This window comes from Schistocerca cancellata, chromosome 1 (assembly GCF_023864275.1).
Source record: "Schistocerca cancellata isolate TAMUIC-IGC-003103 chromosome 1, iqSchCanc2.1, whole genome shotgun sequence".
Taxonomy (NCBI): Eukaryota; Metazoa; Arthropoda; class Insecta; order Orthoptera; family Acrididae; genus Schistocerca; species Schistocerca cancellata.
The window spans coordinates 779,273,142-779,298,801 of record NC_064626.1 but is presented as its reverse complement, the minus strand read 5'-3'; the positions used below and the strand labels follow the sequence as shown (position 1 = coordinate 779,298,801).

General features: G+C 40.8%; 1 pseudogene; it reads right to left on the bottom strand.

Annotated features, from left to right (window-relative positions):
- Positions 1 to 22,579: 22,579 nt before the first annotated feature.
- Positions 22,580 to 22,697, bottom strand: LOC126098730 (5S ribosomal RNA; annotated as a pseudogene).
- Positions 22,698 to 25,660: the final 2,963 nt, after the last annotated feature.

Genomic DNA, 25,660 nt, shown 5'->3' with positions numbered 1-25,660 from the left:
CCCAGCACGGCGTTCCGTATTACCATCCTGAACCCACCGATTTCATATTCTGCTAACAGTCATTGGATCTCGACCAACGCGAGCAGCAATGTCGCGATACGATAAACCGCAATCGCGATAGGCTACAATCTGACCTTTATCAAAGCCGGAAACGTGATGGTACCATTTCTCGTCCTTACACGAGGCATCACAACAACGTTTCACCAGGCAACGCCGGTCAACTGCTGTTTGTGTATGAGAAATCGGTTGGAAACTTTCCTCATGTCAGCACGTTGTAGGTGTCACCACTGGCGCCAACCTTGTGTGAATGCTCTGAAAAGCTAATCATTTGCATATCACAGCATCTTCTTCCCGTTGGTTAAATTTCTGCGTCTATAGCACGTCATCTTCGTGGTGCAGCAGTTTTAATGGCCAGTAGTGTACTAGGAATTCGTGGAGTAAACACTTGCTGATAGGAGGTCAAAGAGCACACTTATGGCTAGGAGTTGAGAATTTGAGGAGGGCAGCTGCTACTGGACACCAGAAGAGTAAGGACAACTGATCAGATGAGCCCTGAGCATTGACTGCAGAGGAAGACCTGAACTCAGAATTTCCAGCTGCTGCTGCCGCCGTCTTCTGTGTTTACGCCACGAGTTTAGTAAGATGGACCAGATTTGCGATCATCGATTGTTAGTTTTCAAATTCTTTTAGATGCTTTTTTCGGTGCAGGTGTAGCTGATGGGACTTGTGGTAACGCATTGACAGCTCCTATTCACATGAACAACAGATGTTCCTGTCGGAAAACGCGCTTTAACATTGACTCCCAAAGTCAATTCAATGATGTGGTACGGGCCTTGGTACCTGGTTAGAGACTTCTTGGTTTTACCCTTAGGTGTATATGGGTTTGTTAACAATACTCGCTGACCGACTTTGTATTGTGGCAGTTTCCATGTGCATTGTCCCATCTGTTCCTGATGTAGTAGTGCTTAACGTTGGCTCATTTTTCTCTTTGCGAAATCGTCCATAAACATTTCACAAATTCTTTTGCTGAGCCGGACGCGGTGGCCGTGCGGTTCTATGCTATCAGTCCGGAACCGCGCGACTGCTACGGTCGCAGGTTCGAATCCTGCATCGGGCATGGATGTGTGTGATGTCCTTAGGTTAGTTAGGTTTAAGTCGTTCTAAGTTCTAGGAGACAGATGACCTCAGATGTTAAGTCCCATAGTGCTCGGAGCCATTTGAACCAACTTTTGCTGATTCACTTGGTGGATTAAAGAAAAAAGTAGATCTCACAAAAGTAAAGTAAAAAATAATGTTACCATTTTTCACCAAAATATTCCGGGATTGAAGAATAAAGTAGATGAGCTCCTGCTTTGTTTAGATGACATTGAATCTGATAATGTAATAGATAAACTATGCCTGTCTGAGCATCACATTGTGTCTGATATGGAAAAGGTAAATATCAGTGGTTATAAACTAGCTGCACTTATGAGTAGAGAGAATAAGGTGGGAGGAGGAGTTGCCATATATGTCAAAAGTTATCACTGTGTAGAAAGCTTAGATACAAAAAAGTTTTGTCTAGAGCAACATATAGAAGCATGTGCCTGTCAATGTAAACTGAAGGAGGGCTCTTTTATAATTGTAACATTATACAGGTCCTCTTCAGAAAACTTTCATTTATTCCTGGAAAGCTTGGATGCCTTGTTGTGCTATCTGTCAGATAGGGACAAGCAAATTATTATTTGTGGGGACTTCAGTGTTGATTCACTGAAAGAGTGTAATAGGAAGAATGACCTGGAAGTCTTGCTCGGTTCTTTCAATTTGACATCTGTCATTAATTTTCCTACTCTGGTAGTAAAGCACAGCAGCACATTGATAGATAACACTTTTATAGACCAAGAAAGGTTAAAAACATAAATTCTTGCGCTGTTGAGAATGGGCTTTCTGATCTTGATGCTCAGCCAGTTACAGTATATGACATAGCTCCATTCAGTAATTCAAAACTACCCTCCAAAGCTGTGCATTCAATTAATGACTCAACAATTAGAAATTTCAGGGAAAATCTTCAGCAGTTAGACTGGGATGAGGTGTACAAGGAACCTGATGCTAATTTAATATATAACTTATTTCATGATACACTTGTAAGAAAATTTGAAAACTGATTCCCCAAGAAAGTAGTTAAATATGATTATAAGAAACCATGCAAAAAACCTTGGCTTACTAAAGGAACAAAAATACCTTCTAACTACAAGAGGGAACTGTATCTAAGAACAAGAAAGAGTAATGACCCAGAAACAGCCAAATATTATAAAAACTACTGTGCTACATCAAGAAAGGTTATTAAAAAGTCCAGAAGCATGTGCATCATGTCTGAGATTAATACCTCTGATAACAAAATCAAAACAGTTTGGAATATTATTACGAGGGAGACAGGACAAAAAGAGTACAGGATGATGGAGCCACCATCAAAGCGAATGGAAACTTGATAAACAACAAGCCGGAAGTCGAAAACATTTTGAATAATCATTTTCAAATGTTGTAGAGAAAATAGGATCTAAATGTTCATTAGAAGAAGCAAGGCAGTTAATGGAAGAGGCCTTACCCACACCATTTGACACAATTGAAATTCCACCCACCTCTCCTTCTGAAATTAGGAAGATGATAAACTCTCTCAAGAATAAAAGCTGACATGGAATTGATGGCATTTCCAGCAGGATAATAAAAGCTTGTTCCCAAGAAATAAGTGGGATTCTTAGCCACATATGTAATAGCTCTCTGAAGCAGGGTATTTTCTCAGATAGACTGAAGTATGCTATTGTTAAACCACTGCTTAAAAAATGGGATACGTCTGATGTCAACAACTACTGCCCAATCTCTCTTCTGACTGCCTTATCCAAAATTCTTGAAAAAGTAATGTATTGTGGAGTAGCTTCACACCTTTGTAAAAATAAAGTTTTAACAAAATGTTGGTCCCTTTAATCTCCCTAACTAACCAACCAACCAACAAAATGTCAGTTTCGTTTCCAGAAGGGTTTTTCAATGGAAAGTGCTATATATACTTTCACTAATGAAATATTAAATGCTATGAGTAACCGGAAGTCACATGTTGGGATTTTTTTGTGAACTATCAAAGGCTTTTGATTGTGTAAATCATGGAATACTTCTAGATAAGCTCAAGTACTGTGGTATGAGTGGGACAGTGCTCAAATGGTTTAAATCATATCTAACTGGAAGAGTGCAGAAATTTGAAATAAACAGTTCACATAATATGCAAAAAACTGGTGATTTCTCAAAATGGGTAACAATCAAGAATGGGTGCCGCGAGGTTCGGTCTTCAGTCCTCTGCTGTTCTTAATATATATTAATGACTTGCCATTCTATATTCACGAAGATGCAAAACTGTTACTTTTTGCCGATGATACAAGTATTGCTATCACACTCGACAGACAATAATTAACTGGTGAAATTGTAAACGATGTTTTTCAGAAAATCATTATGTGGTTCTCTGCAAATGGGCTCTCATTAAACTTTGAAAAAACACAGTATATACAGTTCCACACATTAAATGGAATGACCCCATTAATAAATATAGACTTCAATCAGAAATCGGTAGATAAGGTAGAATATTCAAAATTTCTAGGTGTATGCATTGATGAGGGGATGAACTGGAAAAAACACACTGAGGATCTGCTGAAACGTTTGAGTTCACCTACTTATGCTATTAGGGTCATTGCAAATTTTGGCGATATACATCTGAGTAAATTAGCTTACCACGCCTATTTTCATTCTCTGCTTTTGTATGGCATCATATTCTGGGGTAACTCATCATTGAGTAAAAGAATGTTCATTGCACAAAAGCGTGTAATCAGAATAATTGCTGGAGCTCCTCCAAGATCATCCTGCAGACACTTATTTAAAGAGCTAGAAATCTTCACTGTAGCCTCACAATATATATATTCACTTATGAAATTTGTTATTAACAATCCGAACGAATTCAAAAGTAATAGCAGTGTACATGGATACAACACTAGAAGAAAGGATGATCTTCACTACTCAAGGTTAAATCTAACTTTGGCTCAGAAGGGGGTAAATTATGCTGCCACAAAAGTCTTTGGTCACTTACCTAATAGCATCGAAAATCTGACAGATAGCCATACAGCATTTAAAAGGAAATTAAGAGAATTTCTTAATGGCAACTCCTTCTACTCATTAGATGAATTTTTGGATTAAGTGGATAATTTCCCAACCCCACAAAAAAAATTGAGTGTCATGTAATATTTTGTCTAATGCAATATCTTGTATAGACACCTTTTACTAACCAGACATGTTCCACATCAGTATGAAGTGTCGTACTCATGATCTATGGAACAAGTATTAATCTAATCTAATCTAATCTACTTACCCGCTCCTAGCTTCAATTTTACCATGTCAAAAGGATGTGGTGTCTTTATGCCATAAGTCACATCATATGTCAAAAGACTGATGCTGATGTGGACTTAAGAGATATATGCTGAAATTATGCATACTAGGTAGCTGTGTTGGCTATTGACATAGTGGCTTAACATTCTGGAAACAGTCATATCCACACTCTACCTGTGCTGTTTGCTTATGGATGGAAAGGGCTTGTTCTTGACTTTTGAAGCGAATAACACAACAGTTTCATTGCATTCAGTATGCACCTGATCTGATATTATGGTATCCAGTACTCCGAATTTTGAGGATCCAATTACTTATCATACCTTGTGTTGCTGTGTTAGTTTGTTGGTCTGGAATTGCTACCAATCAGTGTGTCAAGAAAAATGATAAGTTATTGTTAATATATGATTATTTCCAGCAAGGGTACTATTGAACAGTCCTAAAACATACAGTCCAGTCATCTCAAAGGTTTATTCACTTCTGGCAGTCTGTGTAATGGGACTTTTCGGTAACTATGATCAGTTTTCTGCGTATAAGATCTACAGATTTCTAAATTCTGTTGCGCTTCATGGCTCCGAATTTTCTATTAGTTTTTCCAACGACTATTCTCTCCCTAATTCTGCAACTACTATGACCTGCTAACATGTAGTCACGCCCTTGTTGCAAAACTTCGGTCATGAATGCTGCCAGGATCGCTATGCATGGTCCACACTTTGTCGATCTGCGGGGTAGACCATCATGTATCACATACTGTGACTGTAGTCTGAATACCTGAAAATCCAGATCAACTGCTTGTGTCTTCTGCTACTGGTCCATACTCTTACCTGATGTTTCAAGTACTCCAATGTTTCTGCACAACTTATCCACACTTCTATGCTCCTTTCTTGGTTTAGGGACTACTTCTTAACTAGATTCACTCATTTTGAGTGCCCATCTTGTCATTCCACTAGAAGGATCACTTAGTCCCAAAAACCATTTTACAGATGTGTTGTTTACCACTTTACATTTCTGACCATATAAATAACAGTAGAAGTAAATAATTCCATAAATGACTGCTAGCATTTCCTTTTCGCTAATTATTGAGTTATCTAAATGCATAATCCATTGGATGTTTTTTATCATCTCAATTTTCACTGAAGTAAGAATGTAACTGAGCACAGTATTAATTAAATCACAAGACAGGATGAATTCTTTTTCTAAATCAGGGAATATCAGTACTTGATTGGCTACCAACATTTTTTCAACACCTCAAATGTTGTTTGGGATTCTACACGTTTTCTTAATAATTACTTTAATGATTCAGCAGTTTTCACAAAATACTTGTCGAATTTTCTATAATGACTGCGTAAGTCCAGGAATGATTGAAGTTCTTTGGTTATTTGGCCTGTTGCAATGACACAGACTACCGATATTAAATGGGAATCAGTCATTACACCTTTTCCACTAGTTGCATGCCGAAGACAGTTCAGTTCTATATGTGCAATACGGCATTTATTTGCACTGAGTGATCAGACGTGTTGTTCACAGCCTGCTGAATACTTCTTCCCAAACGTTTTATGTGTTCTTCTTTTATCTTTACAAAATGCTATGGTGTCATGCAAGTATGCCACGCGTTTCTTGAATTTTAATCCCTGAAATGCCCCATCTAACAGCTGCTGAGATGTAGTTTGCATGTTTTTGAGCTCAAATGGCATTCTGTGATGCTGATAATGATCTGACTGTGTTGTCAGGACATTTTTAGCCTATGTTCCGGCATTACTTCTAGCTGGAGATATCCACTTCTTAGATCCATTGTTGCAAAATACCTTCATTGGCCTAGACCAGGAGTTGGCAAGTAATTTTAGATACTTCTGAAAATTCTTATCGAGATCTAGAAGAAAACCTCATATTACTTACTAATTTTCACTCAAAAAATAATATTAAATACAGTAGGTAAGCATATTTGTAGTCAAAAAATCCAGATAAAAGCTCATATTCCTTGCTAATTTTTTTTCAGTTTTCACTCTCAAACTGGTATGAAATGCAATAGATGGTCATATTTGTATTTAAAAAATCCAGAAAATATTTATATTCTTCACCATTCTTTATATTTATTTCCACTTACAAAAAATATGAAATACAGTAGATAGGCATATCTGTATTGAAAACTCCAGGAAAAACGGTTATTGAGTATTATTTTTTATTTTAATTTTCATTCACGAAATAAGAAATGCAATAGATAGGCATATTTTTATTAATATGTCAATGGGAGAAATTACTTTTGCGGTCTTAGGCAGTTTCTTAAAGCTAGGTACACATGGGGAGCATTTTGTGCGAATAGTGCCTTCAAGGTGGGCGGCCGTTAATCCTGAGCGATACTAGTTCTTCAAAAATTTCTTTTTGAAAATAATATATCACAAATATTGCGAGGTGCAGGGGTCGAGAAGAGTTTGTACCTCTTTAATTGTGACGAATATTGCATGAGAACTAGACATGCACTCGACCCCCTCCTTGCCTACCACCTTATTAATTATTATGTGCACAACGGTAACGAGAGGAATTGACGGTGGACCCTGATATTTGGTAACATAAGGAGTACACACTCACAATAATGTAATAAAAATCGTAATCTACTCAGTGATAAAAGGGAATTTTATCATAATTGTAAGACGTGTATATTTCTATTGTCTATTGTCAAACCATAATTTATGAAAGATGTTTATATTTTATAAATAGGATTAAGTAGGAATAATTAATGTTTGTCATGTTGGAAATAATTGTGGTAGCAGGGAATGTCTGCACCAAAGTATTGTTGGCAGGGGAGACCGAACATTGATATAATTTTAAAAAGGGCGGGATAGACCGCGTATGGATACATTTTAAGAAAAGAGCGGGAAAGAAAGCGCAATGATACATTTTGTAATGGTAGCAGGGATTGTCTGCACCAGAAAGCATTGTTGGCGGGAGAGACCGCACTTTAGCGTTCGTAGGAAGTCAGTAGTAAGGGAGGTGTGAAGAGAGTCGGTAGCAGGTCTGAAGCAAGAGGTTGAGAGGAGCGGTGTGCCTGCCAGCCACCAGATATGATTTACAAGAGGTTATAAACGGGTGTACAGAGACATCAGCTAACTATTATCATAAGAGGAACTAATATTATTGAATTATTTTTTTGATAAACTCAAGACTACTGAAGGTATGTTTGCGCAATGTTAGCTGTAAGATTATTGTAAAAAGTAAGTCCCATTTGAACGTTTGTAAAATCATTTCATTCAAAATATGATTAATTTTTTCGCGCAATATTGCATTTCTGATTATAATCCATCCCAAAAACCATCAACGTAAAACTTTGCAAAATTTTAGTGTTGTCAAGAAAAAGTTTAACTATGAATTACGTAACTTCAGTCAAATTAATTAAAGAATAACGTCAGCTTTGCTATTAAAGAATAACGTCAGCTTTGGTAATAAATACAGCCACTTATTGTGATAGCCCACCAGCAGCTGATAGAGTATAGTAAAACAGAGTAAGTATATTCATGTCCCAGTTCGATGTAGCAGTCTGATGGCAATCCAGTAACAGTAAAAAAGGTAAGGAACAGTTTTGGGTTATTGCAGGTAACGACTGTGGGCCACGACGACGACACATTCTATGTTTCGTCGCCGGCCGTGGTGGCCGTGCGGTTCTGGCGCTGCAGTCCGGAACCGCGGGACTGCTACGGTCGCAGGTTCGAATCCTGCCTCGGGCATGGGTGTGTGTGATGTCCTTAGGTTAGTTAGGTTTAAGTAGTTCTAAGTTCTAGGGGACTTATGACCTAAGATGTTGAGTCCCATAGTGCTCAGAGCCATTTTCTATGTTTCGTCGAAATAATCAGAAAATCACTTTTAATAAGCAGCATTTAAGCTTGTATGCGAAGATTGAGAAAGAGAATTAATTTCAAAGGTAAGATTTCAATTTTTATTACTAAGCAAGAGATAGAAATCCTAAGGGAAGGTTTCATAGGTTATTGTAGAAGGGAAGGTGCGTAACAAAAGAGATATAGAGGAGACGGGAAGGTTTCATAATAAACGACAGGAAATGAGATTCTGCACCTATGTACGAAATGATATGCAGATTAAATATTACAATGACATTTATTATAAATCAGAACACAAAGGTACTTCATTGTCGATAAAAGCAGTAGGCTAAAGGATAGGGTATACTGAACTATTATGAGAATAAGAGTTGGCTCAAGAACAAGGGGCTCCTACTCTCTGTGATGCAATAGATTGACGATAATGACTGGAGATCCTAATGAATCAAATCTTACTCCCCCGACTATAACCCAGTATCGCGATTAGCAGTGAGAGCTCCAAATGAGAACACATGAGGAAACAAACACTTGTAGCAAAGCGAGTGCACGTGCCACTGAGGACTTTAGAATAAAAATGATTAGTCCTACAGTGCCGGAGCCGCAAAATCGTTTATCAGTCCTGAAACCTGCAACCTGCAGCTCGTCGTCGGTAGGCAGCGTTCTGATGATGTAGGCGCTGACTCCTGCTTTGCAGCAACTCTGTTTCAACCCGTGGCCTCAAATGCTGTCCGAGAATCCTAAGTTCTACTCGCGTGGACGAAGCAGAGAAACTCCTGGATGCACGAGGATGTGTCTCCAGGAAGAGACAGAGAAAAACCGCCTAAATTCGCACTGTCGGTAAAGGTGTCTAAACGCAAAGTAAGAATCTGGGTTTTAAGTCGCAGAATGAAACTGGAGTATGATCATAGTCATGCTCCACAACGATTCCGAAAAAGTCGCAAGATCGTTCGGCTCTGACAAAGATCAGACCCCGAATCCTCTGCGGCCGCGCAGTGCAAGAGCAGAGCCAACGTTATTCAACTCCCCAATATCCTCGAAAAGCCACGAATCAGCATTCAGAGCTGATTCCAAAATTCCCCCACACTATCTCAGATCATCATTTGCGCCAATAGCGGCCATTCTCTCCAGTTTCATGTAGGGCTATATGACGTCAACTGGCCTCAGTTTAAGTTGACCAATCATGCCTCTGCTATTTAGCTGGGGGCACTGAAGCTGGGGGCACTGAACTTGCCATTTGACTGGCTACCAAAACAGCATGCAGAGACCACCGGCCATGTGGCGCCAAACAGTCGCACTCGGCAGGGCACCGTCCACAAAGAATCATGAAAACAATACGGTCAGTAAGAGCCAGCAGTCTTCGTTCCAGACGCACCAGAACGGTAAACACATGACCTGTGGCGACACTCAGGCGGCTCGCAGGTCGTTTCGCCCTCCATACAATAGGCGAAACTCGACCAAGGACAGTCGCCCTGCCAGGCACTCAAGCCCATTGAGTACGCCCCTGTCCGTATCAGCGGAAGTGAAGACCCCCCACGAAAACGTAGTGTGTGGCGTCCTCCGGTGCTCCCCTCACAACAGGCCACACAGAGAAGTAACAGAGAGAACTATAAGCAAGACCACATACAGTTCCCAACAGGCATAGCAATCAAGTGAAAAGTAATTTGAGGTCTCAGTGCAGATACTGATATCAGACTAACCGTGAAATGAAATTAATAAAATAGATGAAAATGAGGGACGACATGCAAAAAAAGGCAAGGAAGCTCTCAATATTTGTGGAGCCAAACATAGTAAACAAGTATATAGCTAATTTTTTGCAATTTTCATATTTTTCTGGGACATGTTCACACCAAAATTTTTGCAGCGGATGCAGTTTTAGACGTTTGTAAGGATATGTCTTCCTGCAAGTCTGTTATCTCCATTTGGAGTAAATGCTTTGAAAGAGAGAATGACTTCGCGCTCACATCCGTCCATTTTACCGCTGGAGGAAATTCAAAAGGCGATTTCAAGAATCGTCACAGCTTCTCTATCTCTGAAAAATCTTGGAATCTTCCTGCAAATTCCTTCTGAATATCTGACATAAAATTTGACAATACTGAAATGTCTACTTCAGATTTATTTTTATATTCAAAAATTGTTGGAATGTAAAAAAAACTCTGACGTGAAATGTCTTTTTCAAAGATATCTTCTTGTGATGGAAAGAAGACACACTTTGTATCAGACCACATATTAATTTTCCATTTGCCTGTAACTCGGTGGTGAGCGCATTTAAATGTTTCAAAACATCATTCATGAAAGCCATAGCTAACGTGTGCTTTTTTTTTTTATAGAAACTCCAAATGGTTTCTTGCTTCTTGGGAACCCAAGTTCTCTAAGAAGGACGTTACTGTCCTTGTATTAGCTAAAAACGTTCAATAACTTGATCTTTATTTAGCCAATGAACAGTGTTGTACAGCTAAAGTCAGAATGCGCCGAATCACACTCAGTAACAAACTCTTTGAACTGTCTGTGCGGAAGAACAGAACGAAACCTCATAAAACTAATCAACTTGATCAACATGTAGATTATTTCTTCCACAATCACACAAAGTTTTCCACGAAAGGCTGCCTGGTGAATTACGCAGCGATAGGAAAGTAGTCCAGCATTCTCATCATTCTCTTTACTAGTCCTTTTTCTTTGCCACTCATTGCTGCGATTCCGTCAGTTGAGAGAGACACCATTTTATCATAACTAATGTTTGATTTGGTCATGAAGTCATCAAAATTATCAAATAAATCTTCTCTGCGGGTTAGGCCTTTCAACGGCAATATTGTTAGCAATTCTTCCCTAAATTCTTTACTTTTGATACCCAAAATTCGCACGAAAATGGACTTTTGTTCTTCATCAACGAGGTCGCATGATTCATCTAGAGCTATGACCTAGCGAGGCACCTTCTGCCGAAGTTAGAGCAAACTACTTTTGAATTGCAGCAATAACATCCTTTTTCTCTCTAAAAAGTGTCACGGCCACTTCCAATGTACATTTTTTAGTATCTCAGAGTCTCAAAATGGCCTATGATGTCTATTAAGGGTCAAACACACGCAAGCCTTCTCTGATGTAATAGAGGTTTCAGAGGTTGTCAGAGTCTGAAATCGATTTATAAAATTCCCTTGTGCATTAAATAAAATTCTTGTGTTGCATATGTGTGCAGAGCTTTTATGTGGACCGACGGCTAGCCAACTTACACACTTAGTAAGCACTAGTAAGCACTACACACTTAGTAAGCACTAGCTCCACTAGTACCAGTATGTGTTTCTACTATTGTGCCTATTCAACACCTCTCATTTCAGTAACAGAGATATGGGGAAAACTACACTAACATTATGCACCACAATTAAATAAATTACTTTCACTGCCAGATCTTGGTCCAATGTGATTCAGAACGGTCTAGTGCCAAATGACCAAATCGTCTACAAATGTCACACATAGCTGGTACTGAATTAGCGCACGCCCTGACAAAATACAAAATTACTGGCGTTAAGTAAAATTCCCTGGTATTTTCCACAAACAGTTACAAATCTCTATGATTCGACATGTCCACACACAATAAACACGACCAGAAACGCCAAGAGGAAAGTGCTCACTCACCATAGTGTATTATGACAGGGCAATAGTCCAAATTCCAATTACAGTGATGCTGCTTCTGACACCAAATTGTAAGAAATAGCACTTTGAGAGTGCCATTAATGTCTCTATGATTCGACATGTCCACACACAACAAACACGACCAGAAACGCCAAGAGGAAAGTGCTCATTCACCACAGTGTATTATGACAGGACAGTAGTCCAAATTCCAATTACAGTGATGCTGCTTCAGACACCAAATTGTAAGTGCCTTGGCTGCGACACGTATGGTTGTAGAGTGGCGAAGTGCGACGAGAAGTTGCCACTTTGTGCACTAACAAAATAACATTAGCAAGACGTTTAGTCAATTTAAGTGTTACAACTGAATCATCCTCGCCATCGCCATGATGAGGGGAGTGGATGCTGATGCAGCATTGGAACATATTGCCTATATCCGTTGAGACTGCTTACGTAACACCACAGAGCCATGCACGGCAGTGGCTGGCTTGTGTAGTTCGTACAGTGGAATCGACTACCATCAGATTGTCGACTGCTTTTTACTATGACACTCTCATGAATATTGTAATGATGTGCCCAAGTAAACGCCAGCAGCGCTGCATGGGATGTAGATGGTAGTGCAGAGTCACAGCTTGGCCTCTCCAACAAAGCTATGCCATGAACTCTGGTGTCTGCTACAGGTTGATGGTGTGCCAAACACCATCCGTTTGGCTCTCAACAATCCAGAGGTGGAGGCCCCAAGACTTCACATCAACAGATAAGATGTTGGCAGCTCACAGTGACCAGCATTGGCAGATCAGGCGAGCAGCAGTCTCTAAGGTAGAATTCATCTAGAGAATGGTAGGCAGCACATCACGGTGTCTGCATTGTAGCTGACTCACTGTAACTGAATAGCATATGGGCTTAGAAACCTGAATATTTTTTATGTCCATCCGAGGCAAAAATATTATGTTTTCTCAAGTATGACAGCATATGTCCTCATTCCCTGGGTTCGTCAGCAATCTTTGTCGCACCTCAGTGTCACAAGCTTCCAGGCTTTAGCTTGTTGCTTTTCTGCTATGTCACCAGGCTGATAGATGTTCTTATGGAACAACTACTCTTTCTTGCAGGACCATGCTGTGCTGTCAGAAAGACATAATGATTCCTCCTCAGTGAGGTCCTGTAGCTGAATTAAAAATTTAGATTTCTGATTTGAGTGAGATATCATATTATTTACCATATCAGCTCTCTCACTGTTTGACATTCCGACATGGCATGCTGGCCTGGTTTGACTTGGCTTAGTGCTGGCTGGAAAAAAATTTCAACAACGTCTTGCATTTTCCCATATCTTTCTGTGGTGCAACAATATGTACATACATACAAATATTATTGCACCACAGGAAGTTATTGTAGGCAAACACAAAATTTTCTTGCTGCCATGCTGCAGGTTGTCCAAACCTGATGACAAACAATTCTTTGTTACGTAGTATTTCTCTGTTCTGTAAGATTCTTCCAATGTCTTATGTACTTAATATTAGCTTATTCTAATGTATACACTATTCGTATGAATACCAGCATCTGGAAATATTCTATGTTGGTGTAATTAGCTGCACTCTCATCCTGGAGGTCAGTTCTGTTCTGGCTGTATGTTGGTGTTTGCAATTAAAGTGCTTTCAGTGCCAAGAGTTCTATTTCACTGACAACCCTACTTTCGGATTTGGACTGTGCATCTACCATTTTGCCTATTCTATACCTCTCATTTCAGTAACAGAGATATGGGAAAAACTACACTTACATTATGCACCACAATTAAATAAATTACTTTCACTGCCATATCTTGGCTCAGTGTGATTCAGAACAGTCTAGTGCTAAATGAACAAACCGTCTAAAAATGTCACACATAGATGGTACTGAATTAGCGCATGCCCTGACAAATTACATAATTACTGGCGTTACGTACAGTTCCCTGGTATTTTCCACAAACAGTTACAAATCTGCAGGTTCTGCACTTTAAGAAATAGCACTTTGAGAGTGCCATTAATGTCCCTATGATTCGTTATGTCCACACACAATAAACACGACCAGAAACGCCAAGAGGAAAGTGCTCACTTACCACCGTGCATTATGACAGGACAGAAGTCCAAATGCCAATGACAGTGATGCTGCTTCTGACACCAATTTGTAAGTGCCTTGGCTGAGACACTTATGGTTGTAGAGTGGCGAAGTGTGACGAAAAGTTGGCACTCTGTGCACTGACAAAATTACATTAGCAAGACGTTTAGTCAATTTAAGTGTTACAACTGAACCACCCTCACCATCGCCCTGATGAGGGGAGTGGGTGCTGCATGCAGCCTTGGAACATATTGCGTCATCCACCTCAGCAGATTCTCGAGGCCACTATATCCTTTGAGGCTGCTTACATAACACCACAGAGCCATGCACGGCAGTGGGCGGCTAGTATAGTTCGTACAGTGGAATCGACTAATTCCACCACCAGATTGTCGACTGCTTTTTACTATAGCACTCTCATGGATACTGAAATGATGTGCCCAAGTAAACACCAGCAGCCCTGCGTGGAATTTAGATGGTAGTGCAGAGTCATAGCTTGGCCTCTCCACAAGAGCTAGGACATGAATGCTAGTGTCTGCTCAGAGATGCAAGTCAGGGGCAGCAGCCTTTAATGTACCTCCTCGATATAGCTACAGGTTGATGGGGTGCCAAACACCATCAGTTTGGAGCTCAACATTCCCGAGGTGGAAGCCCCAAGACTTCACATTAACAGATAAGATGTTGGCATCTCACAGTGACCAGCATTGGCAGATCAGACGAGCAGCAGTCTCTAAGGTAGAATTCATCTAGAGAATGGTAGGCAGCACATCACGGTGTCTGCATTGTAGCTGGCTCACTGTAACTGAATAGCATGTGGGCTTAGAAACCTGAGTATTTTTTATATCCATCTGAGACAAAGATGTTATGTCTCCTCAAGTATGACAGCATATGTCCTCATTTCCTGGGTTCATCAGCATACTTTGTCGCACCTCAGTGTCACAAGCTTCCAGGCTTTAGCTTGTTGCTTTTCTGCTATGTCAGCAGGCTGATAGATGTTCTTATGGAACATTTACTCATTCTTGCAGGATCATGCTGTGCTGTCAGAAAGACATTACGATTCCTCGTCAGTGAGGTCCTGTAGCTGAATTAACAATTTAGACTTCTCATTTGAGTGAGGTATCATATTATTTGCCATATCAGCTCTCTCACTGTTTGACATTCCGACATGGTAGACTGGCCTGGTTTGACTTGGCTTAGTGCTGGCTGGAGAAAAATTTCAACTACGTCTTGCATTTTCCCATATCTTTCTGTGGTGCAACAATATGTACATACATACAAATATTATTGCACCACAGGAAGTTATTGTAGGCAAACACAAAATTTTCTTGCTGCCATGCTGCAGGTTGTCCAAACCTGATGACAAACAATTCTTTGTTACTTAGCATTTCTCTGTTCTGGAAGGTTGTTTCAATGTCTTATGTATGTAATATTATCTTATTCTAATGTATACACTGTTTGTGTAAATACAAACATCTGGAAATATTCTATGTTGGTGTAAATAGCTGCACTCTCATCCTGGAGGTCAGTTCTGTTCTGGCTGTATGTTGGTGTTTGCAATTAAAGAGCTTTCAGTGCTAAGAGTTCTATTTCATTGACAACCCGGCTTTCCGATTTGGACTTGAATGTGGTTACTACGCAACATTGTCTGGTGGAGACGCTGGGTACGCTCACATTCATCCACCAGTTGGGGAACTCAATGATGTGTGCCCACTGGGTTTCTCGCTGCCTAATAAAAGCCCATAAAGAGCAATGAAAGACCATCCCAGTGAAGGATGCAGTCCACAGGAACGAGTATGTGGAGGATGGTGAGGCAATTGATGCAACAAGACATTGGCTCTGACATCGACCAGTAGAAGGGTATTATGTGTACATAGAGATCATCTCAGTAAGGTAGTGTAAGGACATCGCACTTGTAAGGTGTCAGGCAAATCCAACACCTTCCATGAAAACCCTGACATGATAAGCAAATCCAGTAGTATGTCACATAGCTCCAAATAAATCGTGACATTAAATTAACCAAAGTAATACGAGTAACGAGTGAGCAAATGGAATACCACAGACTAACACAAGAATGCCTAAATGCATGTCATACCTTCCCACCGTGAGACAGACACAGTTCTGAGGGGAGAAACGAGAACAGAAGCCGAGAGCAGAACCGTGTTAAGCTAGAAGGCCCTACGATAAGGGACGGACTTGGCACCCACGTCGCCAGCTAACCACTAGAACCATCCCAGCTGCAAGTTGCGTGAGACTTTTTCGCGTCTCTGTTACGTCAGGACCACCCCCCAGCCCATGTTAAAAGCTAGAGCCCTCCAGAAGAACAGTATGTAACTTACGATAACACAAAAAGGGCCACACCAACTGCAAGTTTTAGCATGAGACTTTTTCGCGTCTCTGTTACGTTGCAAACTTTAAAAACATTGCCCCACCACGAACAGTATAACGTTTCTCATTGGATAGACAGAATTTTTGTAGGCGGGGCTTAAGGTTAACATTGAGACCCTGATTGGTCAGATGAAAACACAGTCAGATAGTTTTTTTAAACCAACTTCGGTAAACTGTAGTAAGGAGAAGTTAGAGGAGAGTTGCTTCCGAGAGGGCGAGGTGAGCGGAGCTGTGCTGCCCGCCGCAACCTGACGAACACCGACAAGGTAATGAACGCACGCGATGCTGCATAACAGCGCATAAAGCTTCACTCAGAACTGCAGAAGTCTCATCTGTTACACCACCTTTTTGCGTAATACTAGTGTCGATCGTCAATTAAAGCTCATGGTGTTCACATTTGCCACTTGAAGTAAAAATCTGAAACGCGATGATTTTTCTGTTATATAATTATTGAGAAGCCACATCAGCCACTGTAATTTACGACAAGTTAGATAAGTAATTAAAGATATTTGAGGGTCACTGTAGACCGTTTTGATAGTTTTCTCTTTTGTGAAACTTAATTTAAACCTAGATTATAGATGTGATATGGCATAGGTCATCCTTCGATCCATTGTAGAACTTGGAAACCCATTCAGGGAATATTCGTTCACATTTTTGTTGAACGCAGTTGGTTTTTACCATCCTGGATTAAAACATTTCCTTTTATCAATAGTGCAATTTATAAACAATGTTTTGTGAGTAGAATAAAATTTCCAATGGTAAACTTAACTGCTTTTTCGACGTTATTTTACCAGCTAACTAAAAATAGGAAACCCTTGAACCCCTTCCACTAAATTTAGTTAGTATTAAAATTCTTTCACAGGGAGTGCAGTGGAGCTGATGCTGAAATCATTAAGTATTTGGTTACATCATCGCTAGTCTCACTGAACTCTTCTGAATTCTACATGTCATGTGTGGTCTGGCGTCTCCTTACCAGTAACAGGTCCCAGGTTCAAACTAGTCAATTCCCTAAAAAACACTCTCAGAGCGCCATTGCGCGAAAGTGGTAGGGAGACACGATATAGAACAAACAGACACCACGCAGAATGTTAGACACTGAATGGATATTATGTTGAGAAATAGGGTTTTGTAGCCAAAAGAGTAGGGAATAAAATGGTGCATTGGAATTCTGAATAAATCCACCCTCTTTTAGAAGAAAAATGTTGCATTACTTACTGAACGCTCCTCATGCGATGTAAGTATATATCAGAAGTTCTGATTCACAATAAAATTATCACACCACAGTATTGCGGAAAGCCATTAGAGGAGCCAAAAAGAAACGGTACAGTTCATCTCTATTTTATAAATAGTTTGCATCGTTGTGTTTTAGATCTTATAACGGATGCTAGGGCACTGTAGTGCATATATATATCGATGTGTGAAAGAACCAAAGAAATTAGTTTACAAACAAACAAAAGTTAACTACATGACCTGACTTTTTGCAGTTTAAACACTGGTTCCAATATTATTAATCACCGAGTATTAGCCTAATAAATGAGTTATATTGACCATGTCCTAAGGATAAGGGGCTGATCGACTAACACTGCTGGGAAAGTTGTTTAGTATCAGTGTTTCAACTGCTGAATAATGCAACTCAATCAAGAAGGATCTATTGTAACAATAATCACTATGGTGTTCTGCTGTAATTGTTATATTCTTGATTTTACACAAATGTGAGGCAGTTAGTCCCTTCGACTTACAATTTCGTGATGGTTATACTCATTACGAGTCTCTATTTCATATCTTAATATGCTATAGCATTAATTAGCACAAACACACTATAATCCTCAGTGCAATTCAATTGTAGGTGGCCAGTGCAGTTGTTGCAACATGCATACTCGTGGTACTATGTAGAAACTTAATAAAGCATTTCAAAATAAACTCTTTTGTGACGATTGGTAAATTGCCAAGGGTCAACCTACAGCATTGAAGACACGCTCAGTTGATGGTATGTGCAACTGACGGCCTTTATACTCCATATATCTCACATCATACATAAACCTCCATGAACATTTATATCTATCTCAGCTCAATATCTCAAGTCAGTATCACGTTTTCTTCAGATATATATTCCTTCATAGTCCACTAATCACTTTTATTGATCTCCATAAATACACAAAAACTCCACAAGGATCCATTAGCTTTCTACATATGATAAACCACATTAACTTCATAACATCATGACACCATTTCTCTATACATCTCAATATTCTTTGTATATACCGTTACTTATCAATTATATGCCACACTACATATTCTTGCATTGCCCATCCCCATCAGCTGTTATTCAAGTACAATTCCCAGTTCCTTATAGTTTGCTTACTCTTTCATTACGTATGAGACAAAAACTACAAGGTTACATAAAACTCCTTACTGACACTAATTAGCTCTTTCCATATTTAATCAGATGTTTACCTTCAGTTTTACACTATCATTGTTGTAATCTAACTTCTAAACAGTTACATAATACAATACTTCTTTGGTACTTCATATTTATCTCCTATTATTATAATGAAACATACCATAGATATTACTAATTGGTTTCGATTGGACTGCCTGGGCAATCACAACGACTATAACAACACAATAGCTTCTACTATATTCTAGATGTTGTCTGAATAACCTCTATTCAATCTATTTGTTGATGTAATGAATACATCCTACTAATTTCTTAATTGCTCCTTAGTGTTTGACAGGATTTGCTAATCATCCAATGAATTAATACCTAAAGATCTCCTATATCTGTGGACAGCAAAGATTGAAAAGGAGTGAGTCTTGGAAAAGGAAGAAAAGTCTCACTCAGATGGGAGTGTACCAATCGCCAGTTACTATACAGACAAAAGAGTTACCTGTTCTCTGTGCTTTAACTGTCTTGGTCATACCTTTCATAGTTTACCTAACTCCATACCAGCTGAATTTGTACTTCACTCTCTCCACCATCTACCTTCTCATAATACCTCAAATCGTCATCTCTTCTGGAATCATTGTAAAATTGACGACCATTTCCTTGGTTCTTGCGCCCATGGCTACCTCCTCTTCTTAGCTGGGTTGGTTGGTTACAAGAGTGATTTCATTGGCAATTATCGTCTCCTCAGTTTTGCTTATTCGTCCAACAACCTTCCTGTGCATATGTTGATTCTAATTGTTCAACTACCTCCTTGATCAGGCTTACTGATAAGTTTTCTTGCATTTTTCTACTCAATTTTCTCTTAATGGCAAATATCGTTATATCATTATTTAAAGGTTGCTCTAAAGTTCCGTTCAATTCCCACAAATGTTCATCAAACTCCCTCAGGGTACCTCTCCAATTGTTAAGTGATCTGTATTGCAGTAAGTTTTCCACCATTGCACACTAATTACCCCTCGACTAGCACTTCTTTAGAAATTCTCCTTCAAATTGACCATAACAGCTAACTTCCTCTTTCTTCGTCATCCCCCATGTCAAAGCTTCACCCTCCATTCTACATATAGTAAATTGAATCTTATCTTTACCTTTAAAATGTTCAGAGTAAATGCCCATTAACCATTTCATAAATGTCATAGGACACAAGATTCCCTTAGGTTTATATCGTTATCCTACATGAGCCTGAGTGGCCTTGTAATCCCCGTTCACCACTGTAATAACATGATCCTCCCCACTGCTTACTTTGCACTACCATTCTTCTTATCAATTTCATCAGTTTTTGTTTCTAATTGTTGGATTTCTGCCTGCAAGTACTGCACATCCTGTGAAATCTTTTGACTATCTTCTCTACTTTACACTGATATATCATTTTTACATTTATAGCCAAGTCAGTTTGCTTAGCCCCTAGTCCCTGAATAGTGTCATCACATTGCCATTGCTTCTGTGTCAGCTCTTTGATCTGTTGGCCAAAATGAGTCTCATCTTCTAGGATCTTTCCCTCCAATTCTTCTTTGACTTCCTTAACACCTTCTCAATTTTACTTTACAAAAGCAGCCCTTCTGCGAATTCAGCGCTGGAAACCAGCATTTAAACGCTGGCCCAGCCAAGTACATCAAGTTCAGGCACAGCAGGGCAACGTTTGATGAATGTCATGTGGCAACCAGGAATCCTCTCTGTGAACTGTGCCACTACTGAACCATGAAGAAGGGACCTCTGCCTGTCTGCCCAGACAGAGCAAGCAGCGCCACCTTCCCTGCTCCCCTCCATCGGTGCAGACTTCGACTCACGGCACCACCATCACCATGCCACAGGAAATACGCGACCTTCTGCAGTAGAGAAGACACAGTTGCCGCCTGCGACTGCAGCGCGGCTGCGTACTGCCATCTCACCTCGCCTCATATACCGGAGACGCCAGCGCAGCACTCTTGTCTGCCAAGCAGCGCATGCATGCCTCTTACTATAAGTCAACATCTGCAGCTACGACGCCGGAATATTACGAGGGAACTCTGGAGCATGTCAGAGAATGGAGCAAAATCAGAAGAGTGTCCGAACTGTATGAATTAGTAAACAACTAATATAAAGAGTTGCTGTATCTGCACCAGGACCTACCTCTGCTGCCATCCACATCCTCCATCTTCGACATAACACCAGCCCACACCCAGACAGCCTACCTCTCTCACTTTTACTTTGGTGTCAGATCGACTGATGAAGATGGACATGAAGGTAGACAGTCTAGAAGACAGCAGTCAGCACTATGGTTCCATAGCAGCAGCCTTCCCGAAATGGGAAGGGAAGTCAACAGACAAAGGACAAAGATCTCAAGAATGTGTGATAGTAAGATATGTAAGTAGCAGCACGATACCTTTTACTTTCACTTGTGGGATTCCCTACATCGTTTGGTTTGACCTTCACCTACTTTTTTTTCATAATGCTGGAGTTAGATACGCTATGGTGTTTGGTAAGGGACAGAGGGCCGAACCGTTAACTACAGTAATATGCAACCAATGCAGTTTACCTGGGCACCCTGCCCATGCACTGACTCACATCCCATAGTATGCTGGGTTTGCCATAATAAGGGCGTTACACCAGCCAGTGCAAACAGTGAGGCTGGCTGACTTGAGGAAAACCTTCGGTACTCAATAAACTTTGGTGATTTCTTAACGTTAATCCGGAAGAGACATAAGGATTTTTGCTGTAAATAAAGAATTGTGTGGAATAAATGTTTTAGGATGAGAAAGGGAGATAGGAATAATATGTTTACTAGTAATTAGAGAAAGGCATAAAGTAGGATTCAAGATCATGGCTAAACCAGGAGTATTAGGAGATGAAATCTGGAGAATGCGATACCCAAGGAAAACATTTAGCAGGTACGGTACAACTTAGATCGTTAAGGTAGATTTTAGCTGTAGTACAGCGCCGATGGATTACAACTAGATTACAGAGTCATAACAGTATTGTTTGGTTAGGTATCACTGTTTTCACATTAAGTGGCATTGTCTCAAAACAGCAAGAGCACAGAGATACCACATGGATGCATGAAACATCACTGGCCATGACGTCGTCAGTTAATCTGTTCCTTGTCCCTCAAGAAACTATGTTCATGATAGCGGTAAAAGCATGAACAAAAGCCGACCAAGCAAAAGAAGTTACATAGCCGGTGAATCTATCAGATATTGGAAGAGATGTTATAGCACGTGTGGCTGGGATAATGTTAAGTTTATGTGCAGTATGGATGCACCTGTTATACCGCCTGTAGCTCGGTAAGCGGTATTCGAGAGCTCTTAAAGTGAGGCCACTGGATTACTTGTTTTCTCTCTGAATGAGAGGTATCTGTTTATTGAGCTATTGAGATTTATTGTGAAATACTGGAGAATTATTGTAAAAATGAGAAGTTAAAGTTATAAGTATCATGGAGTATTACGTATGTTTATTGATGTATTGTGAGGAAGCAAGTTCAGATAGATTCCCAAGTCACAATGACTTGAAGTTGCAACCAAAGCAACGTTAGCTTGGATCTCCTACTGATGTAAATAAACTTTTTCATACTGCTAGGGTATAAAATTGTGGAGCAAAAGGACAGTGTGCAAACCAACGAGTTCACACAGTCCAGTAATACTAAATAATAGCACTCCGTCTTCAGGCCACAAGTGGCTCATCGGGACCATCCGACCACCGTGTTATCCTCAGCTGAGTATGCAGATAGGGGGGCATGCAGTCAACACACTGCTCTCCCAGTCGTGATGATGGTTTTCTTTGAGCGGAACAGCTACTATTCGAACAAGTAGGTCCTCAATTGGCATCATGAGGCTGAGTGCACCTCGAAAAATGCCAACAGCGCATGGCAGCCCAGATGGTCACCCATCCAAGTACCTGCCACACTCGACAGTGCTTAACTTCGGTGATCTGACGGGAACCAGAGTATCCACTGCGGCAAGGCCGTTGCCATCCGTAGGTTAAGCGGCACTTTATACACCATCCCTCAGTTTCTATACGTTCAAAACTTACGGTTTCTAAGCGAATCTACACTACTGCAACAAGGCCTTTGCGATCTAAGCAGTAGGGCGGTACACAAATCGCCGCGCGGGATTAGCCGAGCGGTCTGGGGCGCTGCAGTCATGGACTGTGCGGCTGGTCCCGGCGGAGGTTCGAGTCCTCCCTCGGGCATGGGTGTGTGTGTTTGTCCTTAGGATAATTTTGGTTAAGTAGTGTGTAAGCTTAGGGACTGATGGCCTTATCCGTTAAGTCCCATAAGATTTCACACACATTTGAACAAGTACACAAATCACACCGTTTGCATAGATCACTTCTGTTCTATCTAGGTTAGATTTCATTATTTGCTAGGTCACAGCAGTAAAATAACAGTATATGTAGCTTAATGGAAAGAGAAGTGTACTAGTCATGAAGGGTGTGGTTTTTTTAATGTTAGCACTTGATAGTGGGTCTTATAGTTGAATGTGATGTAACTAATAGGTGAATGTAGGAGACACGAATTTAGCATGCAGAAAATAATGTTACAGGACCTTCCTGATTCCCATTACCCCTCCACGACAGGAATGACGTAGCTGCTAACAGGACTGAAAGTGAACTAATGTAACCAACGTACAAATGAGAACACATAGACTCAGTGGCTGTGAGAAAGTGTAGGCAGTAGCTGTTGAAGCAGACAAATAATGTACCATGTGATAACATGAGTGGACGAACAAATATAAAGCGTGGAAGTGCAAATTATCTGGTGGTTTTGTTTCAGTTAAATTCGAGGGCGAATTTGGTTTGCATAGGGGAGGAACTGTAAAAGGGCGAAACTATAGCGGAACTTGTGGCAGAAGTCACAGCTCAGAACAGCAACGAGGCCACAGCCAGACAGCAGATGCCGGTCATTGAACTCCGCAGTTGGCTCCCATGTCCTTGGACTATGAGCGCCGAAATCAGGCCCCAAGTTCAAAAATGGCTCTGAGCACTATGGGCTTAACAGCTATGGTCATCAGTCCCCTAGAACTTAGAACTACTTAAACCTAACTAACCTAAGGACATCACACAACACCCAGTCATCACGAGGCAGAGAAAAAGGCCCCAAGTCATGGACACTGAAGGCAGCAGGCCGTCGCTCCTGCGTGATCAGCCCATCTCAGCAACAGAAAGACTTTCATGTCACCTCCTCTGAGAAGCCACACCAGCACGACTGTCTTCCGCGTCATCGATGATTAAGCTGGTCATTGCCCTGTTCCAGATGGTTCACAATGGCCCACAAACACAGCCCTTCTGCAAATGCAGTACCAGGAACCAGTATTTAAAAGCTGATTCAGCTGAGTACTTCGCGTTTGGGCACGGCAGGGCTGTACCCGGCGCCTGCCGTGTGTCAGCTGAAGATCCTCACTATGAACTCTGCCGCCACCGACCGCTAAGGAGGGCCCTCTGATGTCTGTGCAGCCCAGCCAGGCAACACCGCCCAATCAACCCTCCCTGCTCCTCCCCGTTGGTCCAGACTGTGACTCTGGGCCACGCAGGATTAGCCGAGCGGTCTCGGGCGCTGCAGTCATGGACTGTGTGGCTGGTCCCGATGGAAGTTCGAGTCCTCCTTCGGGCATGGGTGGGTGTGTTTGTCCTTAGGATAATTTAGGTTAAGTAGTGTGTAAGCTTAGGGACTGATGACCTTAGCAGTTAAGTCCCCTAAGATTTCACACATATTTGAACTTTTTTTTTTTGTGACTCTGGGCACTGCCATCGCCATGCCACTGGAACAACGCGATCTTCCGCAGTAGGGAAGACCTGGTGGCCACCTATGACCGCAGGGCGCCCGTGTCCTGCCATCTGAGCTCACCTCGCACACTGTACATGCAACCGCAGTGCCCTGCCTCCCGGTCGACGTGATATCTTACCCATACAAGGCACACCTGGATAGCTTCCGCATTCCTGATGTAGACATTATTCTCAGCTGCCGACAGTACACAGACTATCATATTGTGCGACAGATCAATTGGTTACTTTTCTCAATAACAACTATTTTATTCGCGAATCACACATCATCAGTTTGGCAAACCATAGGTGAGTAACCAGCATGTGGCTTGAGCGCGTCTCTCCATCTGAAGGATAAGCTCGTCATAATTTTAATACTATTCAGATGAAGAACAGGAATTAAACCCTTTGGTAAGCTTCCATTCCAGTTGTTCAGTGTTTAAAAATGTGAAGTGTTAGATGGATTCAACCAAAATTGGGGCAGAATTGGCGATTTATTTTTGTATGAATTGTTAACCTTTCTTCATTCGAATAAGCATCACCATTTACCAGTAACGGTTACATTTCTCTTCTTGACAGGTTTAATTGTGCTTCTTTTTGCCAAAACGCATTATAATTTCCACAAACTCACATTGCAGCAGCTACTGCGACAGAATTCTGAAACAGAGTGTCTCATTAAACAAGTGGCTCATTGTGTCGGTTTGCAGTAACAAAAGAGAAAAAATTTCATGATTGTTTTTACACTAGGAAATTCTCATTTCACTAGCTATCGATGACTCTTAAAAAATTACGGTCACTGGAGTGGAACTACAGCTTCTGAATTATAGCCATAGACAAGAATGTTCCGTGAGGTAACTATTTGCCAAAACGCTCTCCTCCTTCTATGCCATCATTCACCAAAATCTCGTTTCGAGTCTCGAGCTGTTTAAGAGATATGGGGGATGCTGTGAATACTTCATTCTCGCGGGCGTGCGATCGGGAATGAACGTGCTACGTACAATCCATTTTCTCGAGATCGGAGGGAAATTGAGACCTCCTCCCAAGTCTAACGGAAAATTCAATCTGTTATCTAAATTTCATATGCATCAACATATAGTGTAATACGCACCAAATGCAAAATCATAGCGGCCGCTATTTTTTGCTGCAAAGTTTCCGAATTTTGCGCAGCGTCTTA